The sequence below is a fragment of the Eufriesea mexicana genome, unplaced genomic scaffold (assembly GCF_001483705.2).
Source record: "Eufriesea mexicana isolate 0111107269 unplaced genomic scaffold, ASM148370v2 scaffold5173, whole genome shotgun sequence".
In the NCBI taxonomy this organism is placed as follows: domain Eukaryota; kingdom Metazoa; phylum Arthropoda; class Insecta; order Hymenoptera; family Apidae; genus Eufriesea; species Eufriesea mexicana.
Window position 1 is genome coordinate 100,886 of NW_016913128.1, and position 15,188 is coordinate 116,073.

The 15,188-nt window shown below is 41.4% G+C and overlaps 1 protein-coding gene across 4 annotated transcripts in view; it reads right to left on the bottom strand.

Moving 5' to 3' along the window:
• LOC108551864 (nucleolar protein 4-like) overlaps nucleotides 1–15,188 on the bottom strand; it is a 184,764-nt gene that overhangs the window by 83,365 nt on the left and 86,211 nt on the right. The window contains exon 1 of one of the 4 annotated variants that reach the window (XM_017906206.1): nucleotides 14,172–14,234. The exons of the other annotated variants lie outside the window; for them this stretch is intronic. The gene's annotated coding sequence lies outside the window, so the exon portion shown is untranslated. Of the gene's footprint in view, nucleotides 1–14,171; nucleotides 14,235–15,188 lie in introns of those variants that run through there. 4 annotated transcript variants of the gene reach the window in all.

A 15,188-nucleotide genomic window follows, 5' to 3' on the forward strand; every position in this document is an offset into this window, starting at 1 on the left:
CTTTCCCTCGTTGCGTAGAGATACTTGTGAACAGAGGTGTACACATCTCGATCCGTGCCGACTTGGCCAAGGATAGCGATCGTCGCGCGCCCGTTTCGGAGCATATTCGTCGCGCTGCAAGAGCGGGAGCAGTAGGTCTGACGAGCGCGGAGGAACGGCGGAGCGGAGCGGCGCTGGCCTGACGTCATCGGGAACGAATGCTCCGTGGCGGCTCGTTCAGGTTGCGTCAGGGGGATCCGTGATGATGGTCGGAGCTCTTCTGATCTGGTAAGCGGCCGCGGGGAGTAGGGGAAGAGGACGACGGGGTCACCGTCGCTGGGATAACCTCACACGTGTGCGGCCCAAAAAAAGGAAGGCCAGAAGGAGAGACGACGGCGACGCCAGAGGCAGAACAGCTCGGTGCTCGTCGACGGGAAAGGAACGAATGAGCAGGCCGGTCCGCGGAAAAATAACAGGCTCGCCCACGAACGGGGGACGACCATCGTCTGCTTATCGACCATGCAGTCGATGATCACCGTTTAATCGCTACTCTCAGGTGATAACGCCCGTTACGGAATTGGTCACCGTGGAGGTGGATTGTAAAATCTTCCACTCACGTCTGTCAACAGACGTCAACGTGTCGACGTGTCTTCCAGTCATCTGCCGGGGCTTTGAGAAGTGTCCTGGGATTATGGGATCGAATCGGGTCTTCATCCGTTTATCCGTTGCCGAAATAACACCTGGTCTCGTAGATCTTACACGGTGAGTCGATTAAGGTTCCTTTTGCAAGTTTTCACGTTGCCTGATTTTGTTTGATATACTTTGGGTAGATAAATCGTTCCAATTTGTGTCAACCCTTTGACTCCAGTGGCGCCGCTACGGCGAGATTATTAAGCTGCGATTTATTATTCGCTTCTGTTTTCATCGATGAGAATCAGTAAAGGAAGTAGGTCTACTTTATGAAGGAATTCGCAGATGTTTCCTTTCTTTTTCCTTTTTTCTAGAATCAAAATTTTCATTTCGGAATATTTTCCATCGCAAAAATCTTTGCGAGCAAAAATAGAGTGCAGAGGATTAATTATGTTATATATTCTTATATATAATTTTGAAGTGGAATGTTTATAAAAATGTAAAAAATGTTTAAATAGTTACTTAAATACTAAGTAAATCGAATAATATTTTCATTTCAATTTGATTACGTTTATTTAATATTGCAACGAAATTTCTACGAATTGCAGAAAAATTCTATTGTCAAAAAATAACGTCAAAGACTTCACACTAAACCTACCAGAATCTAAATAGTAATTTTTTAATTTTTTATTAAAAATTTCGCATTCAACGTTGCCACTATGGTCATTTGTCTTCGCAATTTTCTTTCGATATAGCTATAATCAATTTCTCAATAATCGAATACCTCGAGTTCTATTTTCTATAAACTTTTCTCACTTTATTTTCTTCTTTACCGATCTTTCGACAGATCATGACAGGTTCAGTGTTACATTCAATTTTCCAAAATTCTCATCGTACAAAGATCATAAAGATCCTCGAAGCGAAATCCAACAGCCTCTCACCCGCCTCGCTAAAATCGGGAAGAAACAGAACTCCGTTGCGCCATCTACCCCAAAATTTCATGAAACGAGTGGGGAGAAGCCTCGCGGTCCAAAGCTCGAAGAAACTTGGAAAATCCGCGAAGGTTTTCAACGAGCCGTCAAGCTAAGTCAGCCTACAGCATCTCGAGCTGATGGCCTAATCATCGGGGGCAGGCTTGCTGGCCAGGCGCGAAACGGCACGGAGGCGACGTCTGTTACTATATCAGGCGACAGGCGTGACGATATCGTAAAGTAACGTCGCTGTTTTCCCACCGGGCTGTCGCTGTATTTTCGAGCCGGTCTGCAGTTTATCCAGCAGCAGTCACGGATGACAACGGTGCACAGCGTGGCCGGTTGGCTACCTTACTTGACCCCCGCACAACGAGGGACAATTGGGTGTAACAGTCTCCCATTCGTTTGTCCGTCCGTCCATCCGTCGGAGAGCTGCTAGTCCCGTCCAGACCGTCCGTGTTTCTCTGAATCCACGGCCGTGTAACACGTCCATTATGCCCGGGGTGCAGCGACGCGCGAGCAGACGCGTTCACGGTGGACAGTGGCGACCTCTGTCCCGCTCCGTACCCTACCAGCTAACCTAGCCGGTAGCCATTCCGCCATTTCGGATCGTGTTTGGATTATTTTCGGATCATCGCGAGTCTTGTTTCTACTTCTTATCCGGTGCTTGTTATTCAGGTTGAATAAAGGCAGTCGAAAATTGGTCGGAGGGTCGAGGTGTAAAGCTGTATGGGTGCTTCGGTCGCGGGAATGGAGACGAAGGTGTTGGTTAGGAAGATGGAGGAGAGAGGTTTCATTGTTCTTTTTGGGGGATTGCGTGAAGTGTGATTGAGGATGATGGCGGGTCGCTGGGTCCCTTTGTTGCGCGATTTGTCCAGGGTAAGGGAATGGAAATTCTTTCCAGTTATCTTTGGGGCGATGTTCAACGGGGAAGTGCACAATGTGCAGAGGTTAAGAGCAAGCGGAAGTTGTACAATGGTGCTCCGATTTGGAACAATTTTTAGGATGAGTCTTAGTCTTGCTCCTTTGGCAACGATATGGCGTTTCTCTGCTGATCATCGAAATATATTCTTCGATTATGAGAGATGGTCAGCAACTATACTCGATGTATATATCACAATTTCAGACACTTTTATTTTTAACTTTCCTTTTACTGTTCTTTGTGTGTATACAATTTTGCTCATTTAATTTTTGAATATTTTTGTGCATTGAAGATCTTGTTTATTAGCCTAACTTAATTACCCTAAACATACATTCTATTGCAACTCGAAGCAAATTTAATGATTTATTTACATTTTTCAAAGATGTTAACTAACCTCTGCTATTAAATGAATTTTTCTTTTTCACTGTTCTACTTGTACTGTCTATATTTTTATTATTTTGCAATAGATAAATGCAATTATTAAAAATCCCAGTGTCCTATCTATTTTGTAACAATGAAGTTACATTCGAACCTAGAGGTACTCAATGGTATTCAAAATCAAATAGCCACATTTAAAAATGTAGAAACCAAACTTCTATAAAGAATTCTGTCGAAACTGAAACAAACTTAACTCGACCTGTAAATAGATAAACGAATAAAATAAAATAGGTGAAAATTACACTAAAATTTATCCCAAATTGTAACCGATATTAACAATGAAAAAGGCGTAGGAGAATATTTAAAATAACTCTGGAGCTCTTTATCTAATTTCGGCTTAACACTAGAACTACCAACCCAGTGAAAATGACTGGTCCCAGAATTTTCCTTTTTGCAATCACCGAGCACATACACCTGTTTTAAGGATAAAATCGGTATCAACTGATATTAAGAAAGAACTGTAATCAATCTATTCACTAATATTCATCGTACCACCTAAAATGACTATAATCTGAGCACTTTCTAGTTAGGTGCCCACTAAAGATCGGTAGTTCTAGCGTCAAAGAATGGAAGAAAAAAGATTCAAAGGCGGAACCCCCTTCGACAAAGCTCTAAATAGTTCTAAAATGTACAGCCGAAACAAGGAAAATAGAAAAAAGAAAGAAAAGTCTGAATTCATCCGACATCCTTCACTTTCACGTTCGACAGAATCTCCAAACGCTTTCGCTTCTTTTTCCTTCTTTTTTCGGAAGCACCCCTTGTATCGGACGCCAATCGACGAGGCCCGTATCGGCGTGCTCGTGCGTGAGCTATCACCTGATCGAGTATTCGCGGCATTCGGCCATGAGGGAAGGGAACACGAGGGAGGCGGACGTACGAAAAAGAGGAAGAGAACAGAACGTCGGATTCGAGCACGCGCCCTACTCTATCCGCTTCCGCCGCGTAGACGCGTTCGATTCGTTCTCTTCAGTCGCGTCTCGCGCCACGGCCAGGGAGCGTGTGCTCTTCGACATCCGTTCCCTCGAAAATTCTTCGATCTCTAATTCATCGTTGTCATACTAAACTTTTATCATTCTTTTTCCCTATTTCTCCTTTTTCCTCCTTTTTTCTTATTTTCCAAGAAATTAATTGATCCGAATAATTTTGCCTAAAATTAATATTATAAATAAATTGTGACAACTGTGTATTGTTTGGATTTTATTTTTCATTTTTTCCCTTTTCAAAATTGTTCTAAATTCTTCTTTTCGTTTTATTTTCTTTGTTTTCTAAGAAATTACTCGATTGAAATAATTTTGCTGAAAATTTATTAACAACTTGTGATAAATGTGTATTGTTAGGATATTATTTTTGATTTTTCCTCTTTTTGAATTTCTTCTAAATTCTTCCATTTCTGTTTTTTTTTTATTTTCTTGGAAATTATTTGATTGAAATCAAATGTTTGGAAATATTTTGAATTTATAAATATATACTGACTTTGTTTTATTTTCGACTTCTTCCTTTCTAACTTTTTAATAAAAGGGACTAACTAGATAATAGCAAGAAATTAAGAAAAACTTGTACTAAAAGTTCTTAGAATCGTGTATTTAAATAACAGGCAAGAAGAGATACATCAAAATTGGTATAATTACTAAGATTTTAATAAAATTAGCAGTCATATCCATATAAATTGCTTCCTCAATTAACAAGATAGTAATTTCGTAATTACAAAATTTGGAAACCGAGCGAAGTTCAAAGCTGTTACGAGTTGAACTGCGAAATCGTTATGAATGAAATTACGCCAAATTAAAACAGAAGTTGGACAAGGATGTGATAAATTAGGGTAGATTATGGTACAAAGTAATAATAAGCTATGAATCTGACCGCAGTCAGACCAGAACAGTGTAAGCTAAACTTTGATCTTGACTCTAGTTAGATCTACCATGATGCACAGCAAACGTTCGACTTCATTTTCTACTTGATACACGCACGCGAACCTGAGTCTTACAACTTGAATTCAAGTTCCCTATGTTGACACTAATTAGCATTATTTCGTTAATAATCCCTATTCCTAATTCCATTTCTAAAACAAGACTTTTAATTAAATTACATTGTAACGATAATTTAATAACGAAAAATTTGAAAAATTAATTCCTCTCGTAACCCGAATAAATTCCCATGATCTCTGAAATACGAGAAAATATCGGTTTTCGATAATTCCAAATTTATTTCCAACTTTCGAATACGCAAAAATCCTCGGAGTTCTACCGAAATCCAATTTTAGCTACTAAAAGATCTTCCTAATATCTCATCCTTTTTTTTTTTTATTTTTCTACTCTTCCATTCCACACCCACGCTATCCACGAACACGTGATGTAGATTCGATGACGGCGACGTTAACGAGAAGGCCAAACGAGACAGGAAACGTCGAACACATGTGGTAAACCGATTAATATCGATCGCCTGGATCCTCTTAACCGCGACCATCCTCCATTTCGATCTCTCAAAATTTTTATCCCGACGATTTCACCGTCTTTTCATCGATTGTCTCCTTCGATCACTGAACCTGAAGGTGATCTATCACTGAAGAGGACTCCAAGTCTGACCTTGCCCCTTCTTCGATTTTTCCCTATTTTTCCATCCTGTCAACTTTTCGAATATCTCCTCTATTTCGAAATTAAAATACGAATTCACGTCCTTATCTAGGTTTCTCAAATCTTCTGTCAGTCACCGAGCCATCCTCCATTTCGATCTCTCAAAATTTCTATCCCGACGATTTCACCGTCTTTTCATCCACTGACTCCTTCGATCACTGAACCCGAAGGTGACCTATCACTGAAGAGGACTCCAAGTCTGACCTTGCCCCTTCTTCGATTTTTCCCTATTTTTCCATCCTGTCAACTTTTCGAATATCTCCTCCATTTCGAAATTAAAATACGAATTCACGTCCAGGTCGAGGTTTCTCAAATCTTCTGAAATATCCTCTATTCAGAGAAGAACATAGACAAGTCTACTAGCCTGTGGAAAAATACGCTTCGTTCAGTTTTCCGTGAAATTTTTCCAAACTGAATCGCAGTGACTCACGGCAAGTGTTCGACGAGTGGAGCAGCGATGTGTCTAATTAAATTATTATCTGCAGTCGTTAATTGCATGTGTAAAAGTTCGTTTATAACAGTCTCGTAAATAACGATGACCTGTTCCACGACTAGCCAAACGAGTAACAGTCCTGTCCGTGTAAGAAAGAAGAGCTGAATTATCAGACGAGTCGCATTCAATGCTAAAATCGATACAGAGGCAAACGAACTGACGTTTCCATTCAATCATTCTCCAATTTTTCCCACCTGGAACGCGTATCCAGCGCAGCGTGGCTGTCAGTTAGACTAGTGTACGCTGAAAATTATTAAAAATAGCATGTACCGTGATGTTAAACCTCGGCTAGGAAGCATCTTAACGAACGAATGTTTATTCAATCCTTCCCACATGTTTATCAATCTGCTGCATTTATGCGTCTGGAGAGTCGGGGCTACTTTGAGCTCACGCGTACGAAAATCTTGCAAAGTCTAACATCCTTTGAGGATCTATCGTGTGAAGTAAAGAGTTCTTGAAATCTCGATGCAAACGATTGCGTAGGTACAAGTTTGGAAACTTCTCTGTTGATTAGAAAATTAATATCTTATCTGGAAGCCTTGCAGTTAGGCTGCTCCATAGCTAGCCAGGGTCAGCTCGAGTAAAATATTTATACAGTCAGTGACTGATAAAAATTTATAGTCAAAACACAGTTTTATTTGCATTATTATTAATAAATGTTATGTACCATCATCTTTATCCAAGGTTTGATCATCAAACTGACAAAATGACACTGTATACAATGAACTATGATAGTAATGGTAGGCCAAGTCCGATGAAGACGTAGGTGGGCTTTCATTCAACTTGCTCGTAAGAATCAATCTGTATAAAACTAATTTAAAACGGCTGTGACCAAATTGAAATTTCATTTTCCCTGTCATCAGGGTATATAATTAATATATTTAGATATTTTCTGCAAGTAATTTGACAAAGTAGTTTGCCATGAAGCAATAGTACCAAAGTACCAACCTAAGTTTCACGAAGAGTAATAACTAAAATTCTTTTCTAACGATGCATGCAATATAATATAGATTTACAGTTTCCTATCTTCTGCTTTACAGTTTCCAGACGAGGCTGTGAACGAGGAGGACTGATGTAGCAAGCGTGTACCATAAACGACACACTTTCATCAACGTCAGCCAAAAGACACTGCTCGATTGAATGACCGATGAAAATAAGCGTAAAAGAGGAAATGGAGACATTAAGCGCCCTCTGTGATCGTCGATCTTCTTCAGCGAACTCTATGACACACTGCAGTCGTTCACGACCTCGCGAAATTTTTATCTCGTTTCCCACCGTCTCACAAATTCCATAAAATTCCGTCAAATTTTCCGATTCGAGAAACCACGCGTTCGAATAAATGGGATATTTGTTTGAAAAAATTGCTTGTTCGAATTTCTACGCGGAAAGCAACGCATGCTCCACGCCAATTAGTCCACCGACCACCATGAAATACTCGGGAACCGCGGGAACGTCGTTTCCAGTTCTCAGCTTTAAACGTTTCACTGAAACGCTCCATCTCCGTTGATCGGACGCGGAGCGCGGGATATTTAAAAATCGGCGTTCCGTTGCGCGCCAGGCTAATTTAATTTTCCCACAAATTAATCCCGACGCATCTATGCACGCACCACGACCGCTCAGATGAGCGATTACGAGCACATCGCGCCGCTTCCATGCTAATTCCTAACCAGACGTATAATATTCTTATTAAACGCATCCGCGCGTAACGCGACCACTTGGTCGGCACCGTTGTTCCGCACACCTAATCCAGCTACGTTAATTGACATCGTCTAGAAACGGACACAGAAGATCAACGTTTGTACACGCGTTATCGCGACCAAATCGCTTCTAAATCGCTTTCTCGAGTTTCACTTTGGACCATTTTCTTTCCTTCGCTCTTTTTCTGATTCTCTTGCTACCAGCGCGCCGCCTGGTGAGGCTTTGGGTAAGCTGGACGTGGATGGTCAAGCTTATCGTGGGATATTCTGGTACCGTTTGATGCTTCTTATTTTACTTTTCGTTCGTGTATTTTTGTTCGTGGCCATAATAGAACGTGGAAGATTAGGCTAGGTACCATTACACGATACGCCATTAAATGGGCTTTGATGGTCGACGATGACTACTGAAAGGTGGCCACTAAAATACTGGAGAGTTTGAAAACTCGATCATTTTTAATCTCTTTATTTTCTTCCTCTGTGTATGTTTACAATTGGTCCCTATCTATAAATCACGTCTCTCACGCGTGACACTCGCGTTTGACCCGATATCCTTAGCCACGTCTCTCACACGTGACACTCGTGTTTGACCCGATATCCTTAGCCACGAGTCTCACACGATATTGCAGGCAAAGAAATTAAAATGGAAATAAAGATACATATGTAGTATATGATATTTCGAAGGGAGATAGCAAAGCTATCTAAAATCCTAAATTAATATCTACTCATAATAGTTATAGACTTCTACTTAGTTATTAACACATATAGCATACACGAATAACAACAATTAAAATCGTTTGATAAAAATAAATTGCACCTGAATAAAATTCGATATTATTTCTCCGCACATCACTTATATTTCTCATATTTTCGATGATTGCAAAAATGAAACTCCCGAAACGAATCATTTTAACTCCCTCGCCAATTCCAATGTGAAATTAAATTATAAAACAACGTCCAAGCCTATCCAGTGTACATAGCATTATCCAAATTAGTATATCCAATTTATAACATAACGCAATCGTCATTGTACACGATATCTATAATGCAACACGTCTCTGCATACGTATCCACACGTACGATGCACAACAACAGGGTGGAATAATAAAAGTGAGAGGGATAAGATAAGAAGGAAGTAAAGTAATGGCGATATTGGTTGGAGACATGGCCGAGAAGCGACTAGCAGAGAAGAAGATCTGGCAGAGTTTAGGGGATACAGTCGGATGATTATAGACGAGCTAAATAATGCAGCATATCTCTTAATAACGCGGGTAAATAATGCAGCACTGAATAATGTAGCGAAAGATATAAATACATGCTTGAAAAGATGCACGCGTTTGTGATGATCCTATTCAAAAGTATGATCGAGCAATCTTAGCCGGCGCGTGAGATTGCTGTGTTTACTCTGGTGTTTTAAACGCTTGTATATATTACCAGCCGCGTAATAATATATTTAATAATTACGGAATAACGAGTAGCCGGACGACGGCAGATGAAAAATTCCAGACGAATTGAAATCCAACGCTGGGATTAGAGCTATGACCGAAGAATTTATCCGGATGGTTGGATAACGATGGAAAAATCGTGGATTCTAAAGGAGCGCGGCGTGGTAGATGAAATATATTCCACGTGATTAATTGAAAAATAATAGACGGTAAATAATGCAGGTAGACAGGTGAATGTTATAGCTGGAAAGTTGTGAACAGCGAACGATCTCGCTTAGAAATACGACTCAAGCACTCCGGATAATAAATTCGCGAGATACCAGGAATTATGTATACGTTATGAAAGGCAGCTGAAAAGTAATCGGTTGAAGAAACGATGAATAATCATCGGTAATGTTCGAATTCACAGTCGCGTGCAAAAATGGACTATCAGCGAGATCTATCTGTCTTCAGAGTAGATACATAATCAACAATGTTCTAAATCAGCCAAGATTTCACTGACTTCGAGAAGAAGGTATACTTAAAATCTAGAGTAAGATAAGCAACTTATTAAACATAGTTGCAAAGGCGTGAACTTCGGATGAGCTTGCTTGAAATTGTAATTAAAAGACTACTGTACGATACGAGACTCAGCTTCGAAATGTAATTAAACCATTTAGGGATAACAAGTAAATGAACTAACTATTCGTCGATTTGAATAATCCAGAAAAAATTGCAACGTAAATCATAGGAAACGCGATGATGAGATAAAAGTAATGGAAATAATCGTAAAATTCGTCTAAAATAGGAAGAAGGTTATAATCTGTGAGAGATACGCGCAATTAAGGAGCCATAAATAATTGAATTTATTCTTAAAGAAATACCGGGGTACTGTATTCGTATCGAGTACCATAATTGAAGATTTATGTGCGTTAAATAGAGTGGCGAATAACTTCACGTGCCGCAACGCGTGAAGTGAAGCAATTGATAAAATATATCAAATATTTATGCTCGTCTAATTCGAACGAGTGGCTTCGACGTGGCAAAAACCGAAGAGAAATGCTGCGAGTTGTACATAAGTTAACGGTGAATATTATCGAGCATAAAACACGAATCGCCGTAATTCTGACACATAATTCTCAATTAATTCCCCGCTTCTCAATTAACTCTCAATTAATTACGAATATAGCCCGACCGTTAAACGTGCTCCGGCATTTTTCGTGCCATTTTTCTATTTTGTCTCATTTCTTTTCGCCTTTCATTTGCTTCCCTTCCGTTCTCGCAACGTTCTTACGTCTTACTTCTTCTTAAAAATATTCCTCGCCGAGCAATTACACCGGGGAAGAAACAGTTTGTACTGAAACACGATGATTATAAGGGGAATAAAATGAAAATTCGACGCGCAAAATGCGGCAAATAAAATTCTAACCCATAAAAATTACGTTTGGCTAAATAAGTCCAATTATACGCGAATTTTTATACGTAACAGCTAAGAATACATATATTACCATATATACGTAACAAAAGACGCAATTTTTCGAGAAACAGATATAACACGGACAATATATTCTCCGAGGGGAAAAATAAGTAACACGCAATTTTCCGAAAGAATAAATATAATATAAATAATACATAATTTACTAGGAAGAGAAATATACCTAACATAGAAAATACGTAATATAATTTCCAGAAGATATTTAATATAAACGCTAATAGGATTTCTCGAAGAATAAATACGCGATACGTTGAATCCCGAAGAAATTTCCAATAACGAAGGAAAACAATTATCATTTCCTAAAATATTCGGCACCAATACTCGCACCCACACCGACGCAATGGCATACAATTACATATGGCGTGATCCAGTCGAATAAATACAGACGTCACTGCGATTACATCGTCGTGGAAGGGAAAAAAGGAGAAAAAAGGAGAAAAAAAATAGCAGGATATAATGAAAGGCATTAGAAAAATTTTTCCACGCGACACACGGCGTCGAACACAAAGCGCGTTTCTCTGGACGACGGGAACCATCGGAGTGGCCTGGTTCCTCGTGAGGAGGCAACCCCTTTCCGGTGCATCGGGCGACGTCGAAATCCGTCGCGCCCATCGAGGGAAGCTTTTCTCCGCGCTCGTCACAAGCGTCGAGAGGGCCCCTCGAGCTGAACTCGCATGCGAGAGAAGCCAGAGAGAGCCCAGGCCTGCCAAGGGAATATTATACTTGGCGATGACGCGTACGCTCCGCGAGGAGGAGGCCTGTCTCGCCTCCGCGTCGGAGGAGAGGAAGCTGCGTCGAGAGAGACAGAGGGCAGGAGAGCAAGAGAAATAACGCGAGTCAGAGAGAGAAAGAGAAAACGATCTTCCGACGAAGAGAAAACGAGCGGAAAGGGTCGAGGGGGAAGGGGAAATAGGAGTCTGAGAGCCTGAACGAGCAACAGAGAGGAGCCAAGGGAGAAGCCGAGCAAGAGTCAGAGGAGACGAGCGAGCGAGAGAGAAAAAAGCAAGCAGGGAGTAAAAGGAAAGAAGGCTGAAGAGTCCGAGGGGTTGAAGGGGGCAGGGAGAGAGCTGGAGAAATCGAGAGAGCGAGAAAGAAGTCGAAGAACGGGGGACCAAAGAGGAAAACGAGAGAAAGAGAGTGGTTGCAAAAGGAAGAGGCCAAGACCGGCGAGCTAGTGGCCGAGGGAGAGGGGACGATCGGGAAATGAGAAATGAAAATTGAGAATGCGGGAACCGCGGGAGGGACAAGGGGCAAACAGAGCGAAAAATTGACGCAATTAAGCAAGAAGCAAGAAAACTCAAGAGAGAACAAAGCGAAGGGAGGGCTGCAAGGCGGTTAGACTGGAGGATTTAAGAAAAAAAAACAGGAACAAGAGTGCGGGACATAATAACGTGGAAAAAGGTGGCCACCGTGTGCGTGCTGCAGAAGCACAGGGCGAGCAGAGAGAAAGAAAATTTCGGAATAGAACCACGTGAAAAAATCCAAACCCCAAAACTCGGTTATAACCGATGCCGTCGAATTTTAAGGAGATAACCGATCTGCCTCTACGCGTAAAAACGAAGAAACCGAGGTACCCCGGGCCCAATAAACAGGCTTCAGAGCGGTAAAAAATTGACAGGAACACGAAACGAGATAAGAAATATCTTCTTTAACCCTGGAACACTATTAGCGAGACGCTTCAGTCCCTACTCGTCTTTGTCTTATTTCCGATAGATGGCAGCGCTTTGTTATTTGCCCTCGTGTTTGCAGACTTATCCAATAGCATTACTAATATCGTTCCAAGTTAATAAAATTACATTTTCGAATCGTCTGAGCCTGTGTTCCCAGTGCTTCTCATCGATGTGACTTAACGATAAAAATATCCAATATTTGAAAAAATATGATTCTTCAAAAATCGAAATTGGTTGTCTACAGACCGCCATTTTAGCTCCGTAGATATTAAACGATACGCACATATCGTCATTTCGGATAAACAAAAATATTTTCTCCGATAATTACGGTGCCTCGTGAAAGCCTAACTAGTATACACGTACACCGTAACCCCGAAATGATTGAGAAACACTGATTTAACCCTAATTTTCCTGCTCTTTATGACTAGAGTACCGAGAATACAGTTGACCAGTTTGATATTAACGGGATCCTGTATATGAGTTCATATCGCGTACATTGCAGGGTTAATGTCCAGCAGTGTAACGGGCAACGAAAACGGAGAAAATGCAGGGGAAAGAAGCATCAATCTTTTCGGTTAACGTGGATTCGAGCAAACGGTGGAATCGTTAGCTGAAAGCGGAACCAATGTCCCTTAAGTCCATGTCCAAGCGGGGATCCACGGGTGGTCCTGGGGATATCGGAGAATTCCTGGTAGAAATCCGACGGCGAGAAAGTAAAATGTGTCCGTTGATAATCGCCCCGTCGTTTATCGCTTGGCAGTAAGGTATGCCAAGGACTTCCGGGGTAGCTTTAATCGATTCGAACGATTGAAGATAGGTATGCCGGTATGTCTGCGCTCTAGCACGGACGGCCACGGGGATCTAGGGAATTTTGGCCCGCCATTAGGTCAAGTTCAATGTCGATGTCCGATCGGATTTCCCCTAATTACGAAAACTGTTTCAGAAGATTAGAATAGCCTCGGTGAAATCGAATCCTTCATCTGGTGTATTTGCGGTGATATTTGCAGCGAGATATTTCGAATTTAGTAACTTTTAGTTGGATTCCAAAACGATTTTAAGGTTAAATCGTGCAAGAGTAGCGTATTCTAATTATAGTTATGCGATTTCTTATTTAAGACATATTTATGTTATGTCAAATAGAAGTACTATAGAGTTAATCGCTTGCCCTAGGATTTAAGTTCCGATGGCGCGTGCCATAATCAACGAGAAGGGTACTTACACGTCGAGCTATTTCAAGAATAACACGTAACTGACAATGAGACAGAAAAATATTGGCGAAAATTAACTACGAGTCTGATCAGTGTTGTTTGTATTGGGCCTTTTCTATGAACCACGTCTCCCATTCGTTATACTCATGTTCGACCCGATTCCCATACCACGAGTCTCACACGATATTATAAACGGAAATATTAACGACACGACTCTAAAAATTTGATGAAGGCACAGAAAGTTCGGTTCATAATGAATTACTACATCTACGAACTCGTAATTTGCACCTAAATATAGTGTGCATACAGAATTGGCATTAACTACTGTCGAAAGTAGTACAACGAAAATAAAGATATACATAGTTAGTATTCTATTTAAACAAAAATCAACATTAACTTAGTCGAAACAATATCGTAGAACTATATAATTTTACAATTTTATACATTCGATAACATTCTGCAACAATAAATAATCTCATATTTTCAACAATTCTGAAAATGAAAGCTTCAAAACAGGTGATGTTAATCCTTCGATAGTTCCACAATAAGCACGAAAGTTAATCTATTTCGCAACAGAGCTTTCCAAAAAATTGCCCATAAAACGTAGAAAAACTCACCTAACCCGAAGCACGTATACAGTCCCTCGCGCAAAGAGGAGACACCCGGTACATGCCTGCATGCTCAGCGTGTAATTGCAAAGTTCCCCCGTAGCGCTGACCCCCGTTCCGTCAGACGACTCTGGCGCAGAAATCTCAAAAGCTGATCACACAAGACATCCGGACGCATTTTCAGCCCGTGGGGCCACGTGTTGTGTGCCGGTGCTTGACGAGCCGGGGAGCAGACTGTCCTTGAGCCGGATGACCAAACACGGGCGGGGCGGTGACACGGGCGCGTGGTGGGGGGAAGACCTCGAAAAGCGAGAGATCGCGACAGGCCGGTACCCCGTGGCCGTTCGGAGCCACGGAGTGAAGAAAGCGAACGCCGCCAGAGGTCAATCCTGTCGCTTATCAGCGTCTGCCCTTTGCTTCGTGCTCCTCTCTCGGCCGGTGCTCGATAACGGGACGCCGAGCCGAGCGAGCGGTACTCGCGGCGGAGACGAAGATGAATTTCAGCGAACCGCGAGGCACGCGCTGCTAAGGGGAATATAAATATCGCGCGTGTTGGACTACGGAGATGATTTCGAGTGACAAATGTTGCCAGAGACTATGTTGGCGCGTACGTGTACCTCGGCGCGTAGACGGAGGCTCGCATTCGGTGGATGCCAGTGCAAATGATCGAGCGTGGTAATTAGGTGTAATTAAGGGAGAACGAAAGTGGTTCGAAAGGATTGTCAGCCCGTTTCTTTCCGCTTGATAGCTTTATTTACGTTGCATCAGCTACGCGGCTTGGTTGTTAACCATGATTCTTATGGCGTGTGGATCGCTCAAGCTGTTCGTCGTTTACTCGTTGATCTGCTTTTTTTTAATAAACGTGAAATTAACTAGATTTCTTTTTTCTTTCCGTTTCGTGCCTTTTTCAAAACCTGTTCGAGGATTTCGTTAAGAAATATTGCAACTTTGGCCATACGCTATAGCTCGGACGAAGTATTATTAATCGTCGTATTAATAATTTCTTCGGCGGACTGTACGCGGTTA